General features: G+C 43.5%; 1 protein-coding gene across 3 annotated transcripts in view; it reads left to right on the top strand.

Moving 5' to 3' along the window:
• Window positions 1–27263, top strand: part of WIPF1 (WAS/WASL interacting protein family member 1) — a 122329-nt gene that overhangs the window by 18291 nt on the left and 76775 nt on the right. Inside the window, exon 1 of one of the 3 annotated variants that reach the window (XM_025460234.3) lies at window positions 25593–25726. The exons of 1 other annotated variant lie outside the window; for it this stretch is intronic. The gene's annotated coding sequence lies outside the window, so the exon portion shown is untranslated. Of the gene's footprint in view, window positions 1–25592; window positions 25727–27263 lie in introns of those variants that run through there. One more of the 3 variants, XM_025460237.3, reaches the window with a different exon arrangement.

Below are 27263 nucleotides of genomic sequence, written 5' to 3'. Positions count from 1 at the left end.
AATAGTTCGGAATGACTGGGAACTGAGGATACTTTTCACTCTTCAAAAGATCCCCTGGAATTCTGCTGTAAAGAACAGTAGCTCTTGGCCTCTGGGGCGTGCGCGTGGCATTGGGACCCTGGATGTGTGAGGGGCTCCGCAGGCTGGTGGGCCCACCTAGCAGATTCTGTGTGTTTAGGACATTGCTCTTTACACGTATTTGAGGTAAAGAGCACTCGGGTAAGGCCAAGTCTAAATGCAAAAGAGCATTCAAAATCACACAGCAGGCAGGGAGCCCCAGGTTCTCATTCCTCTTCCGTCATTGTCTCTGTGACCCTGGGCCTTGGTTTCCTCATCCATAATTTGGGGCAGGTCGGAGATGCTCCCTCTGACCTTCAGCTCAAACACCCTGTGACTCTCTTCAGCCTGAGAAACATTTTCTGGCAGGAAAGAGAAGCTGCCCAGAGCTTCCTTCTCAGGCAGCCAGTGAGTACATTCTTTCCTGTGCCCACATATGGAAGCAATTTCTAGATTATCCAAGGCACTTGTGCTGCTGAGCTCAACCGAAACAGAGGAGCTCGGTGGTGGAAAGTGGAAAAAAGAAAAAAACCTGCCCGTGTTTTCTTACCACCGTGCACTTTCTCTCTGCAACAGTCCGTGCAGACTGCCTTGCCCCTGTTATCTCAGGGGAGTGCCAGCGGGTTTGGGGGATTTCACAGATAGAATTCTGATTAAAAACACAAAATGGTTTACAATAAATGATTATGAATTTGAAAAAAAAATGGGCATTGAGCTCACTGCTTCTCCTCGGAGGCCAAAGGCCACTCTGCCTTTCTCCCCCGGAAGCTTTTAAGGCTGGGGGCTGGGGAGGAGCATGAATTCCTCAGTTTTGTTCCCACATTTATTGTAATCTTTCTCTCTGGTCCGTTAAAATGAGGACTATTAATGGCCGCCTTCAAGGTTTTTTTGTAAAGTTGAATTGGGGAACATCAGCCAAGTGCTCTGAAGGGGAAAATGTTTTATTAGTTCCTTCTCTGTCTAAGCGAACCCTTCACTACTGACGTTCCTCTTCTGAACTCCTGGGAGGTTTGGTAGCAGGGGAGTGGGAACTCTTGTCAACTGGAGGCACTGGGGCCCTGACTCCTAAATTCAGGCCGGGAAGGTGACTTTTCCTGGAGCATGGCCTCATTCACAAAGCCTCATCTCTGGCCCTAGTTTCCTCCCTCCCTCTCTTCACTCCTGACCTTAATTCTTGGGGAAGGAGATTACTGAACGGGACGTGTTTATAGAGAAATGCTTTTTGTTCCCCTTTCAATCTGTCCCTGACTTCTCCACCGCCTACTCCCCACTGACAGTAACATTTAAAAACTAATCTGTAAAGCAGAGATACTCTTCCTAGAAATGAGGTCCGAGTGATTAGGGATCTATGGATGGAAGCACCCACCCTTGTTCAAGCTGTCGTGTCATTGTTCTTATAAAGATCCGATGTACACCTTCCACGCACTTGCTGGAAAAATCTCTCAAAATCGGGGCACCTGGGTGGTTCAGTGGTTGAGCGTCTGCCTTTGGCTCAGGGTGTGATCCTGGGGTCGTGGGATCGAGTCCCGCATCGGCCTCCCTGCATGGAGCCTGCTTCTCCTTCTGCCTGTGTCTCTGCCTCTCTCTCTCTCTCTCTCTGTGTGTGTGTCTCCCATGAATAAATATAATACAATTAAAAATCTCTTGAAATCAAGATAATAGAGGAATGCCAAAAGACTTGTAGCGGGGATCACATTTTGTTTTGTTGCTGGGTCTCTGGTGCAGAGCCTTCTGGTTAAAGCAGCCCTCGCATTCCCTTTAGAGAACGTGTTGACTGGTTTGCTTCATGTGGGGCTGCCGGCATGGAGCTCTAGAAATCGAACATGACACGAAGATAGAAAACACTTATCACGACCTCACATGTCTGCCCGCCGTATTTCAGGACACTCAGATTAGCTCTGCTTGGCTGCGGTGTGGTTGTAATTCCATACATAGATCTCCCTCCATGAGGTCCTTGCCTGTTTCAAAGTAGCTCAACTCTGCAGAACCATAGTCGAGAATGTTGCAGCATCTCTGTAGGACTCTGTGCTAGATTTTCTTCAGTGCTGGTCAAAGAAAGTTCAACTGACCTGCTTCTATTTGCGAGATGCTAACAGTCTGAAGCACTGATCCAGGAGACAAGTTACTGAATGAGGGCCTGTTCCTGCCACAGTTATATATAGTATCAGCTCCAGCTCAGGGCCAGCTTGGGTGCTCTGCACCAGCCAGGGTGATACAGCTCCCAGCTCTGCTGAGCCATTCACGTCACCCCCACTCCCATCCAGACGCCAGGCTCCCACTGACCAGGAGGGTTCAACTCACCACTCCAGGGCAGTTGCCCCCAGACCTCACTCCTCTGCAACCTGTCCAAATGTGAAAACCTCTACTACCTGCCAGATAAGAGTCCGTAATAATAATAGGAACACATGTTTATGGAGCATTTACTATGTACCTGATTGTCTTTTTATTCTTATGTTCCCAGTGAAGAAACAAAAGTACAAAAGGTTAGACCAACCCTAACATTGCAGAACCAGGATTTGAATCCAGGCAGTCTGACTCTGGAGACCACTTAGAGTGTGTGTGTGTATATATATATATATTTTTTTTTTGTAAGGATTTTGTATTTATTTATTTGAGAGAGACAGCAGAGCAAGTGAGAACACAAATGGGGGGGCGGTGCAGAGGGAGAAGTAGGCTCCCCGATGTGGGGCTCAATCCCAGGACCCTGGGATCATGACCTGAGTCCCAGGCAGACGCTTAACTGACTGAGCCACCCAGACACTCGAGAACATATTTCTTTATACTGAAAAAGAATTCTGCCCTTGTGGCTTCCACATGGTGGTTCATGTTCTAATCCTTGTAGCCATAGAATGACCTAATTTTATTAACATAGGACAGACAGACCTGTAACATTTGAAGACCATTATCATCTCTCTCTTGCTTCTAAACTACCACACCAAGCCCTCAGGGAGCAGTTCTACCCTGGGTCTCCCTCTTCCTCCCAGAAAAGCACAAAGGGTGCTTTATCATTGTCCATCCAAATCCAGACACTTGTGAGAGGCAAGGGAGCACTATTAATAATTAGGCTGGGACAACAGGCATAAATGGGGACTGTCCTGGGCAAACCAGGATGTGGGTCACCCTACCCCCGGGCCACGGCAGAGATGCCACCACTTGGTATGCCTTCTGAAGCCTGGCCAAGTGGATTATGGGAAAGTTGAGCTAACTGTACACAGACATACTATTGATGAGAGATTGGTTTCAGGAGTTCGCCATTAGTAGACTTCCTGTAGTGGAAAAGCTCTGGATGTCAGGTTGAGTCCCTAACTGCTAATGTGATCTTGGACGAGCCATCTCACCCCCCAAGTTCTCTATTTGTAAGTAGAGGTTGATAGTCTGGGAGTCCCTTCCGGTCCTGAGCCTCTGATAATGTGTCAGCCTTCCTGATCCAAGCAGTGGTCTCTATCCTCACTTTAAAGCCACCAACATGGAAGGTGAGGTTATTCATCCATTCTGTCCGTTGGATTTTGTCAATACAAGCATAGGAAACAAAAAATGCCATCCATTAAAAGTACCTGTTGACTTAGAAATGTCCACTTTTTTTTTAAAGATTACCTTTTATGTTTCCTAAAACCTTTTGCTGTGAAATAATTTCAAAATATTTTCACATAATTTATTTCATTAAACCCTCAAAATGGCCCTGTAAGATGTGTATGACCTTTGTCTTCCAGATGTTGAAACAGAGGCTCAAGGGGACAAACGGCCTTGTCTGAGGACTCATAGCTAGTTAGCTGTGGGACTGCAGCTGCGACCTGTGTCTGCAGGATCCTCATCCAAGCATCCTTGTGCTATACCAGTAGAGTTCATTTTGTTGGCCTTTTGTGAACTCATTTTTCTTCAAATAGAAGCAAAGCTTTTCTCGGGGACGTGACGTGTGCCACCTTATGTGGTGCTTGACATAGGAAAGACGTTGGGGTTCAAAGCCCTTTGCCAAGAAAGAATTCTTGAGATGTCTTCGATGCAAAATGTTTTTTTTTAAAGATTTATTTATTTATTTATTTATTTATTTATTTATTTATTTATTTATTTATTTATTCAGAGAGAGAGAGAGAGGCAGAGACAAAGGCAGAGGGAGAAGCAGGCTCCATGCAGGAAGCCCCGGGACCCCAGGATCACACCCCGGGCTGCAGGCAGTGCTAAACCGCTGCGCCTCCGGGGCTGCCCCAACATGTGGTTTTATTAAAGCACAGGGACAGGACCTGCGGGCAGAAAGAGCTGCACGCACCCGGGTTATGAGTGGCCCATTGTATACTTTCAAGTTGGGAGGGGGTGAGGGAGAAGGTAAGTCTCTAAGGGATTTGGGATGCAAGGTTTCCAGGACCCAGAGGAGCTAGCTATTGTTGGGAAAAGGTCATTTACTACCGTCTAATAAGACCTTAGTCATGAGACCCATCAGATGTATGTTGTTGGGTCATATGCCTGGGAGATGACTGCCAACATGTATCTTGGGGGATAGAGATAAAGGAACTTTCCAAAAGAATTTTTATATATTCAAGTAGACTTACAGGACCCTGAGGGTCGGCTAAGATTGCTTGTTGCCCTTAGCAAAGTATTAACAGGGAGGCAGCAGCTGAGTTGCTAGAGGAATGTCGCTCTGCCTGTTTCAAGGACTTGTCAATGGGCTGTAGGTAGTAAGGAAGTGGAATAATTTTTCTTCTGCCTTTGCCCCATGAGTGCTCTCTGAGGGGCTCTGTGAACCTCTTCCAGAACGTGGTTTGAATAACCGTGCACTTTTCCAAGGTGCCTCCCGCTTGTCTTGCCCGTTTCAAGGATACAGGATACTCATAGGATTCTGCATAATTTTGTTCTGCATGAACTTGTTGCATTTAGTAAATTCCGTTGTGATTCGGAGTCACTTAGTCAAACCATCGTGGGACTTGTGTCGGTTGCATGAACACAGTCCTTGCTAGCAGCATAGTCTCTCTCCTTCTCTCTTCTCTTCCCTAACCTCTGAGACCCAGTTATGACCCTCTCCACCCTTGCCCTGCTGAATCCCAGTCCCACCTGTACCACTAACAGAATCATGTGTCTTTTCTGGATATTCCTTGGCTGCTTTCATCATTCACCCCTTAACCCAATAAACACTTACTAAATACCCGTTAAAGAAAATCATGGGGCAGCCCCGGTGGCTCAGAGGTTTAGTGTCTGCCTTTAGCCCAGGGCCTGATCCTGGAGACCTGGGATCGAGTCCCACATCGGGCTCCCTGCAGGGAGCCTGCTTCTCCCTCTGCCTGTGTCTCTGCCTCTCTCTCTCTCTCTCTCTCTCTCTCTCTCTCTCTGTGTGTGTCTCTCATGAATAAATAAATAAAATCTTAAAAAAAAAAAGAAAATCATGTGAACGGGCCTAGTCTAGCGACTCATGAGCCCCCATCTTTTCACAGCACAGTGTTCCTTCACTTCCTTGTGTCTGAGATGATTGGCCTTCACCAAGATCATGTCCCAGGTTCCTTCTATTGCAAAATCCTGTTGCTCTTATGCCAGACTTTTCCCTAGAAGGTAAAAAGGGGTTGCTCGGCTCATGTTCACTGCCTCTATATCCTCTCCTCTCTCCCACAATCAAAGCACAATCCAGTGCCTCCCCCCAAAGTTATTCTATGAAAGAAGAAAAGTTAGAGAACAAGATTTTCCATTCTCCGGGGGTGCTGGATCCCAGCGAGCAGTTGAGCAGCATCTATTTGAAGAGCTCTCTTATCTAGGAAAGAAAAAAAAAAAAGAATGGGAAATATTTCCCATTATTTAGTTCTTGATTTTGTTCTCTCTCAGCAGTGTTTAAAAGGAGTTCATGGTCAGTCTCACCAGCTGACAGGACACTGACATTTATGCTTTGGGTTCTGTTTCTCTCGCTTAGTGTCAAGTTCTGCAAACACTGGGAACTGATCCTTCTCTTTCTAAACATATAACATTCACACTGCCAGATTTTTCCTAAATCCCCTTCTTTAACCTTCATCATGGAAGAATAATTAATTAGAGATAGTTTTGAAAGGCATGATGCATTCCAAAAATTACATTGATAGTTTTACCTACCAGAGATCGTTCAGAAAATGCAAAGTATTATTGCAATATAAACTGTTAGGAAATATTACTGGCATTCTGGTTTTTTTGATTTTTACAAAAGACCTACTTTGCTTACACCATAGTTCTTATATAATGATCTTTTTTCTTTCTGAAAGAGCAGCAGTTATTAGAAGTAGCAGTCCAAAATTCCACCAAGCCATTATACATTTAGTGGTTTTTTTTCCCTCATTCTGCAAATGTACGGGTGTTTTTTTTTTTAATAACCTAGCCATATCCTAGATTATGTAACAGTGTGCGTCAACTCTCTCCATGGGGCATCAATATTCTGTGTGTGTGTGTGTGTGTGTGTGTGTGTGTGCAATTGATTAGATGCCTAGACTAAAGACATGAGTAGCTGTTTATTTCTTCTAATTATATTAGCTTACTAGTCAACATTGGCTATTCTGTTCTTTGGGTGATTTTTTCGCACTGAACATTTGATGCCCAGTCCAACTAAGCCAGGAGCCCCCACAACATTCCAGTCCCCCCAAACACAGCAGCCCCCCTGTACTCATCCACAGCTGTGGATCTGCACTTCTGGTGAGTAAGAGGAAATGGAACAGCGGGATGGGTTGGCCATGGGCTAGTTTCCATTCATGTGGTAATGCTCACGTTGCATCCTTGGTTGGACTCCTTAACTTTAATGTCAGACCAGGAATCCTTTAAAAAAAAAAAAAAAGTAGGAAAGTCTTTTCATTGGAAAATATCTTAAAACCAAAGAAAATGGTAGAGGAAAATTGTGATGTGCTAAAAATGGAGCTGGTGGTAGGAGTTCTATGTCTTTTAAATTCTTCTATGTCTGTTTTCTTGGATCTGCCTGTTAGAAACATTGACTTACCTTCACATGAAATGTATTTGTGAAATAATTCCTGATTCCCTTTTACTTATATATTTAGTTTATTACAATTACATGCTATAGTGTAATAAACCACCCCCAAGCATGGTAGCTTAAAACAATAAGCATTTAATTGCTTATAAGGCTGCAACATGGGCTGAGCTCAGCTGGGCAGCTTTTGTGCTACTCTTGGTTGTGGTCAGACTGGGGCTGAGTTTAGATGGCAGGTTAGTTGGGTCAGGACTTAGCTGGAAAGTGGAGATAGCAGGGCTTCTCTTTTTCTTCATGTAGTATCAAGACCTCTCACTCTCCAAGTGGCCTCTCCATGCGGTCTTTCCACATGGTTCCCTCAGCAGGGTCCCTGGACTTTTTATATGGAGGTTAGGATCACAGAAGTAGAAGCTTCCAGGCCTTCTTAAGGCTCAGGCCCAGTACTAGCAAGGTGTCACTTCCGTGGCTTTTTTTTTTTTCTTTTTTGGTTAAAGCAAGTCACAGGTACAGCCCAACTGAAGGGGAGGAGACTGTACAAGGTGTGAATACCAGGGGGCATGCTTCAATGGAGGCCACCAGCAGAACAGGCTACACCAGTTATTCTTAAGTCAAATGATACTTATCAAGTGCATGTCATGTACCAGACAGTGAGTATACAATGGTGAACAAGCAAAGCATGGTGCTTGCCTTTATGGAATTTATAGTCTACGGGGAGCACAGGAAAGCAAGCATCAGAAAAGTACCATGCAGAGTCATGAGCGCTGGGATAGGAGGAGTGCTGGGTGCCTTGGGAGCATGGCTGGAAGGATAGAGGAGTTCTACTGGAGCTGGGTGAAGAGGATTTTGATAGAAGAAACAGCATGCTCCCAGGCCAGGAGACAAGAGACAACATGGTTCTTGGAACCATGGAACTGAAAGAAGTTCTGTGTGTAGACAGTAGAGCTGCATGGGGTGTGTTTGGTAGGGGAGAGGAGGAGTCACACCTAGGGTTTACAAAATACAAGGCCTGGGAATTAAGCAGGAACCTCATCACATATTGAAGGCCCGGTAAGCATGTTAAGACGATTAGACTTGATCTCAGTCATGATGGGAAGAGGATTTTAAGCAGATCTGCCTTTCAGGGAGATCACAACTACAGCAGGCTGAGAATAGAGGTACCCGGGCTGGAGGCCCCCTGGGAAAATGTTTTGAGGCGAGGCAAGTGAGAATAGTAAGTGAGCAAGAGGATAGAGCCCAGGGCATGGATTCCAGAGACACTAGAAGATAGAATCTCCACATCTGTTGGTTATTGGAGTGAGCGAAGGAAAGAGGCAGTGGTGACCCTCAGGATTCTGGCTTGGACTACTGATGATGGTCTCTTCCACTCCAGTAGGGAACCCTGGAAGGGGGGCAGTGTTGGGTCTCACCAGGGTGGGCAGGAAGTACCAAGGGGAGCCGATTAGAATGTGCCAAGTTTGACTCCTTTGGGCCCTCACCCACTGCAAACCTTTTTCAGACTAATACATTATGATATCCTAGGTGCTTCTTAATTTCTACTCAACTTCCATACCTCCCTGAGACTTTGTTCCTTTTTACTTCTTCTCTGCCTCCCACTAACCTGGTCTAAGGCGGGAGTGTCCAGGGCTGTCACCTTCTTGAACCTTTTACTTTGACGGTGGTGCGTGGGAGACACTGATGATGGAAAGTCATAGGATTTGGGGTTGGAGGCCTGCAGAGGGCAATTCAGGTCACAGGGTTGAGAAGTGCAAAGGCAAGGGGATTTGAGAAGAAACTGGGAAGAAGGGAAGAGAGAAAGACTCAGGCCAGTTAGAAGAAAGTTGAGAAGTGACTAAGGACGTGATAAAGGCAAGGAAAATGAGTCATCTGAGGAGAAAAAAAAAAAAAAGGATTAGAATAGAAAAGGCAAAAAAAGGAAAAAAAGGCCAAGAGAAAGAGATGGCTCCATAGGCTGTAATCTCTCCATAGGCTGTATCATGGAAGACTCTAGAATCTTTTTTTTTTTTCATGCCTCCTTTTTTACATCTGCATTCTACAAGTTAGAAAAGTAAAGTAAGCCTTTTTTTTATGAAAGTCTCAGTGGGCCTTCAGATAAGCTTTCTTGTTCTATAAAAAAGGTAATAAGCGTTAATACACTAAGGTTAACTAACCTCTGGCCCTTTTGTGGAAGAAAAGGAACGTTAAGAAAAGAAAGGGACATACAGACTGTTAAAGTGAATTTTTAAAAAAATTGTCTATTCCCAAATGATCTGACAGAGAGAAATATCTGTAGCCTAAGAGAATGGGGAGAGAGCATGTCCCCATGATCAATTTTTAATAAACATAAATGGTATAATAAATTATGCATGGAGGAATGGTATGAAGCATTAAACAATGAAGGATAAATAATTTAGATGATTAAAAACTGCCTCTGTCATATGTTTGATGTATTGAGAACTCCATTTGAATTTTCTCTTCGAGGAAATAGAAGAGGATTTTTTAAAGGGAATTTTTCAAACCAGAGTTTATTTTCCACTACTCCTTTAGTGGTTCCTTCAACCAACTTTTTTTTAAAGATTTATTATTTGAGAGAGAGAAAGAGACAGAGCGAGCACAGAGGAGGGGCAGAGAGAGAGAGGGAGTGTGAACCCCAAGCAGACTCAGCGCAGAGTGTGGAGCCTGACATGGGGCTCCATCCTGAGACCCCAAGATCATGACCTGAGCCAAAACCAAGAGTTAGCTGCTTAACCGACTATGCCACCCAGGCGCCCCTCAAAACAGACTGACTGACTTTATTTATTTATTTATTTATTTATTTATTTATTTATTTATTTATTTTTAAACAGATTTTTTAAAAAGAGGAAGTCATGTGGTGGTCTGCCAGGGGAGGCTGTCGAGCACAGAGATGCTGACTTCCAAGCCCCTGTGTCTTGTGCTTCTCTGATAAATGCACGCATAGTGCCTTGCTCATAGATGATATTCTCTTAGTCCATGGTGGAGGTACTTCCCATCTTTTAGAAGGCTGAGACTCGAGATCTCTCTTCAGGTATCCAGAGAAACTTTGTCAGGGCACGGGAGTACAGTGATCTCTCTTTCTTTCTTTCTTTCCTTTCTTTCCTTTCTTTCTTTTTTTTTTTTTTATCTCTGTTTCTAGATAGTCTCAAACTTCCCAGAGTCCTGGGTAAGAAGTACTGTCCCTGCATATCCACTGCCTCAGGTGGATATTTCTATCCCCAGATTAGAGTAACTGGATGGGTTACAACCAAAGAGGCATCTGCAAAGGCATGCCTCCTTCTTGTGGGCCACCCCTCTACGGTTGAGGGGAGCCCCATTCATCAAAAGCAGAAAATTATAACATGCAATGGCTAAGAGCATAGGTGTTGGGGTCAAACCTATGTAGGTATGAACCCGCTTTCTACCATTCACTAGCTTTATCACCTTTGTGCCTGAAGCTCAATTTCCTTATTAGTAAAATGCATTCAAGAATACCCCAAAGGACTGTTGAGCATTAAAGAAGATACAAACGTCAAGAGCTCAGTTCAGTGTCTGGAACGTAGTAAATGCTCAGTAAGTATTTATTATTAACTGCAGAATTATATATTGAGTGTTTATTTTCCAGTCTCAGAGGAGTGCAAAATAAACCAGTAGGACCAGGGCAAAAAAAATATATAAACCTGGGAAATAGCCACCCACCAAGCCTAAATCAGAGATCATAAGCTGTGGTCTAAGAGCCAATTCTGGAAATTTCAGTTTTTTTTTTTTAATGGAACTTAGACACCTTAAGGCAAGGGCATATGTGTTCCAGTTAAGCCCAGTCTCCAGTATTTCCACCGGCTTACCCCAGCTTCTTTTTCCTTCTCTACCTGCCCAGCTCTGATAGGAGTTTGAGTTTATCACCTCAAACTGAATAGTTAGTTTTGTAAAGTTAAATTGTTTCCCCTGAGTTTCCTAGCTCCTTAAATGCTCTAATTTAACTGGGACATCTGATTGCTATGTAGCCTTAATGGAGATGGGGGGAAAAATCTTTTTTATATACCACTGAATAATTTTCATAAGATTAAGGGCCAAACATGCCAACAGATCTTCTACCAGTTTTTTTTTTCGTTGTTATTCCAAATTAATATTTATTTAACACCCCCATGTAGGCATTATATTGCCCTGGGACTATGACCTCTTCCAATTCAGAAGTTGGTTATCTACAAATTAATTGCAGCCATTTATGGTTGACATTCTGTAAATACACATGCTTATCAATAAAAGTTCAAGTTCAAAATGTTGAGGGACCAGACATGGGAAACTGAAGACTCATTGTGTTTGAGAACATGGCTATAAATGCATTGACACTTCTCTTGGTGAGAGGTGAGTTTATGTCCTTTTCCTTTGAATCTGGTGGGAGTAGGGGGTTGTGACTAATCAGAGACCAAGAGACTATGATAGAAGTGGCCTCATGTCACTTCCAAGGGTAGGTCCTAAAAGGCCATATCTCTGCCTTGTTCTTTGGGAATGCTTGCTTTTGGAAGCTTGAGCCACCATGTAAGAAGCCCAACTAGATACTGGAGAGGCCACATGTAAGTTGCTCTGGTTGACTGTCTTGGTTGAGCCTTTCTATTAGCCTTCCCAGCCTTGTATGAGAAATAAATAAAGAGGGGTGCCTGGGTGGCTCAGTCGGTTGAGTGTCTGCCTTTGGCTCAGGTCACAGTCTTGGGATTAAGCCAATGTCAGGGTCCTGCTCAGTGGGGAGCCTGCTCCTCCCTCTTGCTCTGTTACTCCCCCTCTGCCCCTACCCCCACTCATGCTCTTGCTCTCTCTCTCTCTCTCTGTCAAATAAATAAATAAAATCTTGGAAGTGTTCTAGCCTCTAGTTTATCAATGATCCCGGCTAAGACCACAGGTATTCTGGAACAGAGAAGAGTTGTCTCCATCATGACACTTCTGAATTCTTGACCTACAGAATCCGTGAGGGTAATGAAATAGGAAATAATGTTTTATGCTGCTGAGTTTTGGAGTCATTTGTTACTCAGCAGTGGATAACTATTGTACTCACACAACAAGATCACCTGGCTTTATATCTTGGGTAGTTACCATATAGCACATCGTGGTGTTCGTTAGAGCTTGACTTGTAAGAACCACCTGGTTCCCATCAAAATGTGCCATATTACTGCTGGGTTTTTTTTTTTTTTCCATACAAGATAAACATGGGAGAGTTAGCTAATCAGTTAACAGATATTTATTGGTTCAAGGTGAAAGGTGACAAACCAAGCTCTTATGTGATTTTGTAGTTTGCTTGGAAATGTATACTCCTGTTGTTTTTCATTTAGCAGTAACTCCATGTCACCACCTCTAAAGTAGAAATAACAGCTTTCCTCAATGATGATGAATTAGACAATGCATTAAAAAGCACTTAGGGTTTTCTTTTAAGTTTATACTGTTGATACACATAAACACTTCACGTAATAATTACTTTCGGTTAATGGGTAACACTAATAGTTTGTGCTATTAAGAACATTTACAAAGCAATCTGAGCAAGTACAGGAAGACTGGATTGTTAGGGCCTGGGGTAGCTGATGCTTTAGAAGCAACTGTGAACTGTAGCGCAGTGGTCTTCGACTTCCATCTGGAAACAGTTTAGTGGGCTTTCAATGTACAGATAGGTCATCTGAATTTTGAAAATCAAGGTGTGGCAGTTCACGGGGCAGTTCCCTTTTAATCGGCTGTGTGAAGAGACCTTTATTCTTATTGCTGCTGTTTCAGCCCAGCCAGCAACAGTAAAAGCCAGCTCCCTGTGGTCAGAATTCAAGTTCCAGGGTTAAGGGTGACAAATTCACAGCACACATGACATCAATTAATTAGGCTGTCTCTGTACATGTAAGCTCACCGAGGTTTGGGGCTCTTCTAAGCCTTGTGGTAGTCACACACGAGTTCAACTCCCACGGCAGACACCTGCTTGGACATTTTTCACTGACCCATCCCTCTGAAAAGAGCCCATGGACATGTTGAACCCAGAACAAAAATCCCCAGCACAGTTATGACTGAAGATACATTGGATGCTTTCTTTTTTTTTTTTTTTCAAAGATTTTATTTATGTATTCATGAGACATACAGAGAGAGGCAGAGACATAGGCAGAGGGAGAAGCAGGCTCCCCATAGGGAGCCTGATGCAAGACTCCATCCCTGGACCCCAGGATTATGACCTGAGCCAAAAGCAGACGCTCAACCACTGAGCCACCCAGGTGCCCCAGATTGAGTGCTTTCCATTTGTCAAACTTTCTCTCGTTTGGATGCCCGTCTCTCTGTTAAAAATATTGTCATGAGGTGTACTGCTGTTTATGTTTAATCCTAAAAAAGAAAACTAAAAAGCTAGAGTCCCTCCTTTTTGAGAAGAGCAATCGGGATGGTGTTATGATTCAGTGGAAGTAGAAGGGCCAGGAAACAGTTCCACGTACAGGAGATTGAGGAAGGAGGGACAACAGGAGTTTTATATCCAGTTTCAGCCTTAAGATCTATAAATTACTAGACTAGTTAATGTAGAGTCTGAATTAGCATTTTGTATTTTGAAGCTCTTCGACTTTGCGCATATACAGAGTAAGCCCTTGATAAAGCTGGTGAGCTGGACTGTGGATGGGAGACGGAGGGATTCCTCAGCTCTTTATTGTTGGGAGGCAGTAGTCTCTCATTCATTCAATAAACACTGACAGGGTGCCAAGCCCCTTTCTCCCTCCCAGGAGGAGAGAGGCGTGTGAAAAGAGTATGTAGTAGATGACTACACAGTGGATTGAGGGTGCGTGGCTCTACCTGGGAGGGTCCAGAAGGAAGAGGACCTCTGACCCAAGGCCAAGATTGGCATCACAGTGCCATAAATGTCAATCTTTACTGCAGAGATGTACCGAGAGATGGAATGTAATTTATTTGTCTTGCTACATATTCTCCCATACTTTTTTAAAGAGATGATAAAACAGACTGTCTGTGGTGGGGAGCATGTCAAGGTGTAGGTTTGGTTGTTGGGGTAGCACAGTGATGCTGCCAAACTCTGTGCCAATAATGCTCCAGACTTCCTGTCTCCTTTAGAGCAACACGGAACTGTCACAGGTGATGGACAACAATAAAACGGTTTTGTTCCCCAACAGGGGGAAAGAAATACGTGTAAATCTTGACTTTATCAGCTTGGCAGAAGGAGATCATGGGGGTGGGACTGCCCAGAAGGAGTGGTGCTTATAACTGGGCCTTAAAGTCACTGCAGCAGCAGCGACTCTGTGCTACTGTTGTCAGAACCAGAGGAACCATGTGGAGATAAGGACTTCTCTGGCACAGCGCAGTTGAGTGAAGTCAGGGGGTACAGTTGTGGCTAAGGTAGAAATTACATCTGTTTGGAATTACTCTTGCCCACGCTTTCCTTGCTTGACCTTCAGATGCAGTGGCTGGCCGTCATTTATGGGCCCTGGCATGTGAAAAATATGTGTTTTTAAAGACTAGAATCACACCCACTGTGACATGCTGGTGACAACCCCAGATTCATGCCTCTCATCTCAGGATACTCAGGGGGCGCACTCGGGCGGAATGGCAGATGAAATGGCTGTCACTGTGTAAATTATTTTCTAAATCTGTTTCTCCTTCAAGCGTAAAGAGTTGGATTTAGGTAAGTAAAATAGGCTGCTCTACAACTCCACAAATGAGAAATGTAATCCCAAGTGCATCAGTCCATAGTTTGCACAGTTAGGTTGGGAGTTCCTGGGTTTTATTCCTTTTTTTTTTTTTTACAATTCTGATAGCCTAAGGCAGTTTATCATTAATTAATGACAACACAGGGCAGTGGTGGTGTTGCTGTGCTTTCCTTCTTTGTTTTTGTAACCTTAAATCTAAGCTAAGTGAATTTTTTTTAAGATTTTATTTATTTATTCATGAGAGACACAGACAGGCAGAGACACAGGCAGAGGGAGAAGCAGGTTTCATGCAGGGAGCCCAATGTGGGACTTGATCCTGGAACTCCAGGATCACGCCCTGAGCCAAAGGCAGACCCTCAACCCCAGAGCCACCCAGATGCCCGGCTAGGTGAATTTTTTTAAAGCTGAATTTATATATTTAGTTGCACATTAAGTGTTTTAATACTTGTCACAACCTCCCTTCTCCCTGCAGAATCCTTCTAGCTTAGGAAGGCTTCACACTGATAAAGTCTAGTCACTAAGAATTTCAGCATACCTTGAGGAATATCACAGTTATGGTGGTAATTTTTCAGTATAAAGGGAAATAAAATTTGTTTTTAAAAAATCAGCTCCTTGGAATATATCATTTACTCCTGTTTTGCCTACGCTTCCATTAGTGTTATTAATGATTCACAGTGCCCAACGGTTAAAATGCAGTTTAAATAATATGTTAAGGAAACATATTTCAATCCACACTTGTGTTATTAAGAGAGATTTGATCATTTTTGTTTATAAATGTTGCTTTGGAAGTTAATTGGTGGATATTACGTTGCTTTTAGCACTATGAGTAAGTATATTATTAGGAGATAAGCAATGGTAATTTAGTAAATAGCATCTTGTTTTCTATTAGGTACTTCCCAGAGCACCAACTTCATTTCTAGAAGTTGCTCAAAGGCAAAGAAAATAATAGATACTGACATACAATATGTAGTGTTACCTGTTCAGAATGACTGTGAATAATTAAAGAAATTAATAAAATCTTGGGAGATGTTTATCTTTTGAAAGTTTACCTCCTTTACAGAATCCTGTAATTTAGCCTGTGTCTGCAGGCATTTTAGAATCCAAATCATAATCCAGAAAATATATGATAAATACATGTGGTTGAGTTTGATGTTGCTCAGCTGGATATTACCAACACTCTTCATTGTAACCTGAATAAATCTCGAGACCCAACTTGGTCCAAATTCTGCTTCAAGCTTCAGTCAAAGAAAACATCAGAAAGCCAGAAAGCCTTGAAGAATAACATCTCTCTTTAACTGAAGTTTTTCTAAAAGGCACAGCTTACAGGTTTTACACTTCACACCACATAAACAACTTCTCCAACATTCCATGTAAACACCTGTTCCTTTACCTGCACTTATAGCTACTGTGAAACCTCTCTTTGTGTCTCTCATCTACATAGCTTTTCCACTGGCCGTGAAACTTACCTCATTTTTTAAAAATTACGGAGATAAAATTCACGTTCTATTTTCCCTCTTATTTTTGATCAGACACAAATACATCCAACTCTTTCAAAAAAATTTTTTTAAAGATTTTATTTATTCATGAGAGACACACAGAGAGAGGCAGAGACACAGGCAGAGGGAGAAGCAGGCTCCTTGCAGGGAGCCCAATGTGGGACTCGATCCCCGGACTCCAGGATCACACCTCGAGCCAAAGGCAGATGCTCAACCACTGAGCCACTCAGGCGCCCCAACTCTTTCAAATTTAGAAGCATAAATGCTACATCATGAGTCCAGGCTCAAAGTAATCATAGAGATTTTCTGTTCTACTTCCTGTATAGACTGTGTCTCTCTAGGATGACTGCATGGACCTGTTGCTTCACTGCCCCTGAATCCTGTATTTTATTTCCTGCATCACAGCACCCTCAGAAATAAAACTCATTGCTTGACTCCAATTGCATTCCTTATGAGAAATTCTTTAATTTTTTAAAGATTTTATTTATTCATGGAAGAGAGAGTGCAAGCATGTGGGTGAGGGGTCAGGGGGAGAGGGAGAAGCAGAGTCCCTGGTCAGTAGGGAGCCGAACACGGGGCTCTATCCCAGGACCCTGGGACCAGGGCCCAAGCTGAACTCAGATGCTGAACCGACTAAGCCACCCAGGCGCTCCCTTGTGAGAAATTCTAATATAGAATCTCCTAATAATAAAATCTTCACTCACCAACAGTAATAGTAGCCACCATTTATGCACTGCACTGGCTAAGCTCTTTGAATACAGCATCACATTCAATACTCATTAAATTACCTCCAGGTTACAGATGAGAAAACTGGGATGCAAAAGCATAATTCACTGCAGCTAGTAAGTAATGGATCTGGGATTTGAACCCAGGTAGTTTGATTCCAGAATCCCTCCTTTTAGGAGTGACATGAGCTTGTTTACCAAGTCTGCCCTGTTCTGTGTGCTCTTAATTATAGAAGGGAGGGATGCCTCTGAATAGAAAGATTGTGTAAATAGGCAATTAATTAGGTGTCCCGTGATGTGTGTGTGTGTGTGTGTGTGTGTGTAAAACAACAGATCCTGGATCAGGGCCACAGATCTGTATAATACTCATTCATGATCTCTCCCAACACCCTTAGTACACTTTTGAATTGTTTATACTGCCTTGTATTCCTCTAGCTTCTATTCAACATAAAGCAAAGGAACAATGAAAGCATGAGAGTATCTTGGTTCTGTTAACTACCTCTGGAGTTCTATCTATGAGGCTTCTTGACATCCATCCTGGTGAATGGCAAGGCTTTCTGTGTGTCCCTAGTCTTTTTATGAAGAAGGGAATTTGCCAGATCCTTTCAGTGTTTTGATCAACAACAAAGATGAGTGAGGGGTTATTTGCAATTCAACTGCATGATGATGAAAGGGCCAGCTTAGTTTTTGGCATCAGACCCTGAAGTGTGCTAAAGAAGAATCACTATAATAGGTAGGGCTCTAGCTTTGAAGACAGCAGGCCAGGGGTCTTGATCATTCGGGCTTAGATTACATTACAATGGCATAAGCAAATATACCAAAGTGCGGTGTATCAGCAAGAGAACTTTCTTGACCTTTCATCTTCCTTTAGCTGCTCCAATGGCTCAGAAACTTGATGCATGATGTCCTTTTGCATGATTGCTAATGAGGAAAGCCTTTGGCATGACATAATGCTCCCCATGTCCCCCAGGGTCAGTGTAGAAACAATTGCTCTGGGGTCTGGCTGGACTGTTTGACCTACATTGTAAAGCACTGACAGCCAAGGGCGTGCCTCACTGCAGTTCCTCCCTGAACAACACACATGTGGCATGCATGGGGTCGAGTCTCTCTTGGAGACTGAACAACAAGGAGACCGTTTTGGTAGATACTGGAAGCAACACTGGGCTCGCAGTCATAAGCTATGGGTTTAAATCCCAGTTTTATCACCTATTTAACTTGTTTGAACAAGTCCTTTCAACTCTTGGAAGGGTAGTCTCTCCTTTTGTATTATGAAAACAATTAAAAATAATACTTAACTCATAAAATGTTTATGAAGCTAAATTAATTTTTAAGAATATGTTATAACAAGCATTTTTAAAAGAGATTTTATTACTTTTTTGTGGTCCAAACCAGGATCTTAGTCCAGTTAATTGAGAGTTGCCAGCAGATATTCAAACAATTTGCTCCACCTTTATCCCTATTCCCTCTTTCACACTGTCCTGGGATTCTCTATGAAAAATTAAGTGTGGAATTTTAATGTTAACCTTCATTTGAACACATACACAAATACAAACAATACCTGCTTAGATATTTAGCTTTAAAAAAGTGGAAACTAGGGATCCCTGGGTGGCGCAGCGGTTTGGCGCCTGCCTTTGGCCCAGGGCACGATCCTGGAGACCCGGGATCGAATCCCACGTCGGGCTCTCGGTGCATGGAGCCTGTTTCTCCCTCTGCCTGTGTCTCTGCCTCTCTCTCTCTCTCTCTCTCTGTCTTTGTGTGTGACTATCATAAATAAATAAAAATTAAAAAAAAAAGTGGAAACTAAAATAATAATAATAAAAATTTTTAAAGTGGAAACTGCCTTATTTTTAGAGGAAAAAAAAGATTCTTGTTGATTACTGTGCTTTTTAACTAGACCTTAGGAAACTGAGAATTCTAGCCTCTAAGTGTGTCTAGTAACATTATAGTCTCATTTGAATTCCTCAGCTCTTGAGAGGATCTGTTTACATTCTTGTAATCATACTGTTGAGCTCTTACCTAATTCTAGAACAGATTCCTTAGCTGATGATGAAGTCCAGTGACTGGAAGTAAGGAGGCTGGAAACCCACCCTGACAGCCTCCCTTCTATAGGTGCTTCTACAGATCTCCAAAGTGCCTGCATGTCTCAGAGGCCTACATTTGCAGAAGCATTCCCTGAGATGTTCCTAACTGTCTCCCAGACGCTGGGTTCTTGGCTGCCCCTCTACCCCATATTTACCCACGATTTGGAAGAGCTACAACTAGCTAATCCTTCTTATAGGAAGGGTGGGAGGGAAGTGAATGGAGACCTAGCAGCACCCTCTTTTAGAAGGGTTTCTGATATCTGTGTAATGTCGTCTTCCTCCCAGACACACAATTTATTATTGTTATCAACATGAACCTACCATGAAAGTTTCTAGAACAAGGGACTGGTCTTGCCAATAACAGGGTCCTTCTATGAGGTTCTCTAATGTTTATCAGGAAAGGTCACCTGTACCTGATTTTTAGAAGAAAGTATAGGTAGGATTCCTAACCCATTACACATTGAAACACACACATGTAGCCAGGGGTAGAGGTACAACAATAATAAAAAGCATGGTCAGTCAGCCAAAGTCAAGAAAAGGGGGGCGGGGTTGAGAAGAAAACAGTATAACAATATAAATGATAAGATGGCAATAATTAGACAAACATATAACAATAAATGTGCCTAGCTTAAATTCCTCTGTTAGTGACTCTCAGATTGATTAAAAAGATAATTGAGCTATATGCTTATGCTGTCTCCAGGAGTCATATGTATACCAATAGGCTGGTGAGTGCTAACTAACAAAAAAAAATCTTTTTGATTAAAACATGTAGGATTGGGGTGCCTGAGTGGCTGTCATTTGGTGTCTGACTCTTGGTTTCGGCTCCTGTTGTGGGATCAGGCCCCACATCAAGCTCTGTGCTCAATGAGGCATCTGCTTCTCTCTTTCTCCCTCTCCCTCTGCTCCTCCCATTGCTCATGCAAGCACTCTCTCTCTAAAATAAATACACCTTTTGGGCAGCCCGGGTGGCTCAGTGGTTTGGCGCAGCCCTTGGCACAGGGTGTGGTCCTGGAGACCCTGGATCAAGTCCTGCGTCGGGCTCCCTGTGTGGAGCCTGCTTCTTGCTCTGCTTGCGTCTCTGCCTCTCTCTCTCTCTCTGTGTGTGTCTCTCATGAATAAACAAATAAGATCTTTTAAAAATAAATAAATAAATACGCCTTTAAAAAAACCCGTAAGATTAAATACAAAAAGAACTATTAAGACAAAAAAGAGCCAATAATAATGAACCTTTAGGCACTGAACATCTTAGCACTGAGATAAAACAAAATCTGTTAAAAAATACAAATAAAATAATACAAATAAAAATATAAGTAGATAAAAATTTCAAAACACAGTTTTCCATAATCATAATGGAGACTAACAAAATGCTTTTAGAATTTAATCACATAGGCAAAAATACATAGGAACAGAAGACTTTTTTTTTTTTTTTTGGAGAGAGAGAACATAAGCACACATACACAAGCAGGCTGGGGAAAGGGCAGAGGGTGAGGGAGAGAGAGAAAGAATCTTAAGTATGCCCAACAGAGAGCCTGACAGGAGGCTGGATCTCGTGACCCTGAGATCGTGACCTGAGCTGAAATCAAGAGTTGGACACTTAACCAACTGAGCCACCCAGATACCCCAGGAACAGAAGACTTTAATAACATCATTATCATTATTGCCCTAACCCAACAAATAGGAAATACATACAATTTTTTTTTAATTTCCACATCCAGTGAGTTTTTTTTCCTACTCTTTTTTTTTTTTTTTGGAAATACAAAGAAATTTTTAAGAGAACATCAACCATTTACAAAAATTGATGAATTACACACCACAAAGAAACTTTTTAATTAACCAAAAAGTAGACATACTAGCCACATATAACAGTAACATAGCATTGAAAATTAACACAAGATGCTTCCTGCCTCTCCCTCTATCCAAGTACTTGGAAACTAAAATATGATCCTTTTAGCTAATTCTTGGGTCAAAAAGGATATAACTACTGAAATTATAGACTATTCTAAAATTAACTGTAAGAGTATGATGCATCAGGGTGCCTAGTTGGCTCAGTCAGTTAAGTGTCCGACTCTTGATCTCAGCTCAGGTCTTGATTTCAGGGTCATGAGTTCAAGCCCCATGTCAGGCTCTATGCTGGGTATGTAGCCTACTAGAGAAGAAAAAAGAATGTGATGCATTTAAATGTGTGAGAGGTAAGATTAAAACTATACTTAGATTAAAAGTTAAGGGTTTTTATTTAAAAGAACTGAAAATCAACAGGCTTGTTTTCTTTTTAAAAGATTTTATTTATTCATGAGAAACACACAGAGAGAGGCAGAGGGAGAAGCAGACTCCCTGCAGGGGATCCTGCTGTGGGACTCGATCCTAGGACCCCAGGATCATGACCTGAGCCAAAGGCAGACACTCAACCACTGAGCCACCCAGCAGACCTTATAGGGTTCTATTTTAAGAAGCCGATGAGTGAAAAATAAAGTAAAGCAAAGTAGGAGGAGGAAAAGAGTGAAGGGAAATTATTTACCTTTATTAGAAAAAGTCTGAATTTTCTGGGACACCTGGGTGACTCAGTCGGTTAAGCATCTGACTCTTGGTTTCGGCTTCAGTCGTGATCTCATGGGTCAAGAAATTGAGCCCCACGTCACGCTCCTTGCCGAGCAAGGAGTCTGCTTGAAGACTCTCTCCCTCTGCCCCTCTCCCCACTCGTCATCTCTCTCGAGCTCTCTCCCAAATAAACTGATCTTTTTTAAAAAGTTTGAATTTTCTAATAAATTAGAAAATAAAATAGATTGGCAGTATGGCAAAAGTACAGGGTTAACAGGAAAGCTGCTGGGGTGAGGCTGGAAAGCTGAGTTAATGAGATAGAAGACACTGTCCCTGCCCTCAATGCCACTTAATTTTGGTCAAGGTGAAAAGCATGTGCAGAAAATAATTGGGGAACAGAGCTGTGTTCAGCAAAGTGCCCATTTATGAGGTACATCTGTCTGCATCAAGAATAGCATTAGTCCCTGAGCCACTGGCATTGGGCAGATCTGAATTTGCATGTTGGCTTCAAATTTATCAAGGGTCTTTGGACAGATTATTTAGTCTCTCCCACTTGGTTAGCTTTTCTGTAGAGCGGGGATCTGTAAAGTGGCAGGTGGCAAGGGCTTAGTCAGTGGCTGCCTAAAAAAGTCAGTGTGGCATCTCTTCCAGTTTCATCTGGATGTTGCTGAGATCATTGGGGCACTATCAGTATCTTAGTACATCTTGATTAATGTCTGTGGGACAGAAAATAGTGTTTAGAAAACCAAGTTGTGCCCACCCAGATGAAAAGACTGGGCACTTTTTCTGTGACTATTTGTGAGATACACCCATGGTGAATGGTTGAACTAGTATCTATCCATTAAAAGAAAAAAATCTGTAAAGCATGATGCTGCCAAAGCAGTAGTGGCTCATGAGCTGGAGAGAAGATCCTGACCACAGAGAAAGCGGTCAGCTCTGCCATTCTGCAGTCAGTTGGCTTCCCTGAGTAGGAAAGGCAAAATCACCAGGTCCTTCCTGACCTGCCTCTGAGGAGTGAGCACCCATTACTCCTGATCAACATGAGTGAAACCTCATCCTCACAACCCTTCAGCATCAGCACTGGGCTCCTCAGAAATGATGATGGATTCAGGACATCTTGAAAAAACGGACGCAGTAAACATAAAAGGAGTCAGAGAGTAAACCCAGAAAAAAAATGGAGAGAATTGAACAACCCCTCCCCTTTTGTCTATATTTAGGACTTGAAGAGAATTTGTGGTTTGAGGTAATGTTAGAATGTATCCAGGAGTAGGTAAGGATACTGAGTTTTTTTTTTTTAATGTCTGTAGATACTGCATATCAATTCACTTAATCAAAATATTTGTTCAGTAGGGGGAAAAATCAGTGAAAGTAGTTAAATGATGTCTGTGGTCCAAACAAGAACTGATTGATGGCTCTACTTCTCCACTCCCAAGACACTGTCAACTGTAAGGTGCACCATCAAATTAATGACAGGAAAGGGGTGGGGAGAAGTCATGATACTAAATGTACATTCTGATTCCAGGAATGTTAAAATATAAAGGAGAAAAACACAACCAACCAAACATGCATTTTGGGATTAAGGAAATGTAGAATTTCACTCAGTTGGTGTTTCAGTGTTTTCTTGCTAGTAGATGCTAAGACTAATTTTATGAAAGCAATTTTTTAAGACGATTTTTATGAATACATGAGGCAGAACTAGTGAAAATTGAAAGAAAATAATGTTTTTCAGGCCCGTGGATTTATCTTCTTCCATTCTCTTGTCAAGATGGGAAAAAAAAATTGTAGACAGTTGGAGAGGTGTGATACATGATGAGCCTAGAGCATCTTGTGATGCCGGGAAATAAAGAAGGCCTCAAAAACAAAATTCAAAAAATATTAATAGGAATATGTCAAAGGAGCAGAGGAACCAAGTGAGAGTACTCCCAGTAGTCAAAAATGGAGCACTTTGAACAGCAAAATAAGTCAGGTACTGTTAAAGTGTAACCCAAAGTATACAATAAATATCTATAAGGCTATACTGATATAAATAAATGATTGAATAAAGTAATAAATGGGGAGAAGAGATAAATCTTCCATGCAGAAGAATTCCAAATAATTTGTATAGATACTTTACCCTCGAGATTTTCCTTCCAGGGTATACAGTAAGAAAGGAGGAGAAACCTGACAAATAACCTGTAACTCCAGTCTTATGAGAAAAAAACATCAGATAAATCCCAATTGTGGGACATTCTACAAAAATAATAGTACTCCTCAAAACTGTCATAGTTATCAAAAATAAAGTCTAAAAAAATGTCTCAACCAAGAGGAGCCTAATAAGACTTTATGAGTAAATATAATGTGATGTCCTGGATGGGATCCTGGAACAGAAAAAGGACCTTCGAGAAAAAACTAACAAAATCCAAATAAACTGTGGACTTCAGTTAGTAACAGTGTATCAGTATTGGCTTATTAATTTACTTATATATCATACTAAATATAAGATTTTAATAGTGGGGAGACTGGGTGCAGATGGGTCGGAACTCTGTACTCTCTTCTGGAGTTTTCTGTAAATGCACACCTGTTCTAAAAAGAAAAGTCTGTTAAAATTTTTTAAATGCCAAAACAAATGGGAAAAACAATTTCACAGACAGGCCCAGTTACGGATTTGAAAGGAAAATGACAAAGCATTTTGTTAAGGCCTGTAAAAATTCCACACAGAACGTGGCTTAAGTTTGAACATATGTCACTGCGTAGTTGAAAAATGAAACTGGCAGTTTAACCCCAATTGTGACACTTCTAAATACATTCAAATGGAGTCATTATTATTCATCATCAGCGTAATATTTTGGTTTTCCAAGATAGCAAAATTGTACCATTATTCCTGTTTTAAAGCCAATGCCATGCTTACAGCCACCACCGCCACCTTGACTCAACTGGCTAATCCAGCTGTCCAGTTCAATCAGAAAACCATCCATCAGCTGTCAGACTGGTGAAACAGTTACGCATGTTTTCGGAGCCAGAAAGGCAATCATGTGGTGAGACTTCAGAGCTTCACTGTTGTCCAGAGTCCCGATCTCGGGACTCGTTCCCTTACTCAGTGTCCTCGCATGGAAAACTTCATGGGGGAATTATAGGGTAATATTTTCAAGACTTGGAACAGTGAGGTGGTCTACAATTACCTTTCTGAAAAACAAAACAAAAATCCCTTTAAAAGCATTTTTAAGAAAAGAATTATGCTAGGGTAGCCGAGTAGAGAGGACGCTGAGGTTTCTGCACTGAGTCAGGTTGTACAAATTGCGGAATGTTCCCCTCTGTTCAGGACATGGTTTTCCTCCCACACGCCACTTCCGACATCCACAGATTCTGTCTGTGGGGCCCTGCAGAGAACTAGAGGAATCGTGAAAGCAGAGAAGAAGGCCTGACCGCAGGAGAGTAGGGAGCAGCACCCTGCTCAGCTCTTCCCGTCTCCCCGCTGCTGGGCGCAGAGGGACACGCACCCCAGGGCCCTGCCGGTGCCCTTGCCCAGCCCGCGGCCAGGCCCCACTCACGGGCTCACATGCCTACCAGACCCTGCACCATCCCGCACAAAACCCGACGCCTGGCTGTGTTGGAGACCACCGGGGGGTGGGATGGGGATAGCTGCCAGTGTATTTAGCCTGGAAGGCAGAGCGTGCCGTGGCTTCGCTGGCTGAACCAAGAAGCAGGCCCCACGTCTGACACGGAACCCAGCAGCCTGCGTGCGAACTTGAGACGGGCCGGGGCAATTCGGGGTGAGTGGCTCTCGTCACTGCGGGATCCACACGTGGGAGCTAAGGAAGCCCCGGGTGCCAGCCTGGGGACCGCCTGGGGACCCCCTGCGCGGCGGTGCCAGGGCCCGAGCACCCGGGGCTGCGCTGGGAGCAAGCTGCCTCCTCTCAGCTGCAGCCCCGGCCCTCGACGGGTGACCCCGGGGCTCCAGGGTCCCTCACGCCCCACCCCTGCGGGGTTCCACGCGCCAGGAGTCCAGACATTATTCTCCCCTGCCTTTCTCCCAGGCTCGTGGCCTCTTTCCCTGTGTCCTGGGGGTGCCTAAAACTAGCTGGGGGACCCCCAGGGGGTGACAAAGATGCCTTTAGAAGCAGGGCCACCCCGGCGTGAAGCAGGCGGCCGGAGGACCTTATCACATGCCTCTGGCCCTGAGAGGCCGTCAGAGACGGTGCACTGAGGAAGTGTAATGTCACATGCGACACTTACAGGAAGCCCTCAGAAGGGTGCAGGGGAACTCGAGAACTTGGCCCTTCGGCGGATTAAAACAACACAGGTCAGTGCTTTCTTCTCCCCCCAACCCCGAAACAAATTTCACAGCCGCTCTGAAGTACCTAACTGGCTCCTTCTCCTTGAACTGGTTTTTTTTTTTTTTTTTTTTTTTTTTTTTAATCTATATAATGTGGAGAAACTGGCTCTGGCTTTGGATGTGGGAGGCCGGGCAGAGCCGGGAACTACGCTCGGTTAGGGGAACAAAGCTCGAGCCATTATTGTGAAAATGAAATTCTCAGAATCTCTTGCTTCCCTCTTTTGCCTTTAAAAAAAAAAAAAAAAAAAAAAAAAAACCCAAACCTCCCGCCGTTCGCAAAGTAGTATTTCATGGAATTCAGCTTCGCCTGTCCTCGTGTCTACCGGTTAGCACAGATCCGAACAGGGCACATCAGCTTGCGTTCGCGGGGGTTGCGGGGCGGTCAGAGGGCGGGAGAGGGTCCTGGGATCCGGGTGGTGGTGACATCGGGCCGCGAGCCCCGCCGCAACCGTGTGTTGTTTTTGTCTACTTTTCATCTGGTGGAACAAATCTTCTGGCTTGTGTTTCCTGTTAAAGCAATTTCTCATATTTCTATAAATTCTTAGTTCCCTTTTGTATTCTTTTTCTGCCCTCTCCCTTTCTTCCTTCCCTTCCTCCCCACCCCCCTTGCCTTCTTTTATGAACATAAAGTGGGAGTAGAGAAGAAGGGGTGGGGGGGCAGCTTGAATGTGAGAGGAGGAAGTCCCCCCCACACACACACACACCACAAAACGCCCCCCAGCTGGGCAGGGCCTGCAGGAGCCATGCGGCGGGACCCGCACCGGAGCCTTGTGCCTCCAGCCCGTGCTTCCTGTCGGAAGGAAGGTTTGAAGAGTCTAGAGCGGGACCAGAGGGATGGTTAAAGCCTTGGAAATTAGAGCCAAGTGCTCCAAGGGTAATTCATCCAATGGCCAGCGAGGGACACCTTAATAAAGAACTGCAACTCAACAAAAAAGGCTTTTTACACAACGGCCTGCTCCCTTCAGACCTGTAGGAAAAAGAAGAATGTCTCAAATATGAGTTCAAGGGGGGCAGGGGGAGTTTCTACATCCTTGGACTGTTCTGGAGCACTAGAACAGGTAGTCAGAGAGCTTCCTCAGCCTTTTCCTGCATGTTTTTGAGAACATTCTAGATAGAGTTCTTCTGTGGCTGTGTGCCCATGTTGACAGAGGTGGTGGGGAGAGTAATGAAGAGGGGTTGGGCTGGGGGGCTTCTCGTTCCGGCCAGTGTGCCAGCCCAGTGTTGTCCAAAGGTCTGCACTGAGCAAACGGCAAGGGGGCGAGAGGTCAGTGGGGCCACGTGTTGTTTCTACCCCAGGAAGGCCAGATAACCAGGTCAGTGATGGAAGAGAAAGATCATTGTTGACGATATCCTCAGATGGCCACATTTTTTTCAATTTTTACGACCATGTTGTGCAAGAAAATGGAGGGGAAGTTGACAGAGTAAGGATGGATTCCAAGTCGGAGATCTCAGCCCAAGTGGTTTCAGAAACCCTGCCCTGGCTCTGAGAGGGGCAGCCGCATTT

Source organism: Canis lupus, chromosome 36 (genome assembly GCF_003254725.2).
Source record: "Canis lupus dingo isolate Sandy chromosome 36, ASM325472v2, whole genome shotgun sequence".
Taxonomy (NCBI): Eukaryota; Metazoa; Chordata; class Mammalia; order Carnivora; family Canidae; genus Canis; species Canis lupus.
The sequence above is the reverse complement of the archived record's forward strand: the minus strand, read 5'-3'. Positions and strand labels throughout refer to the sequence as shown.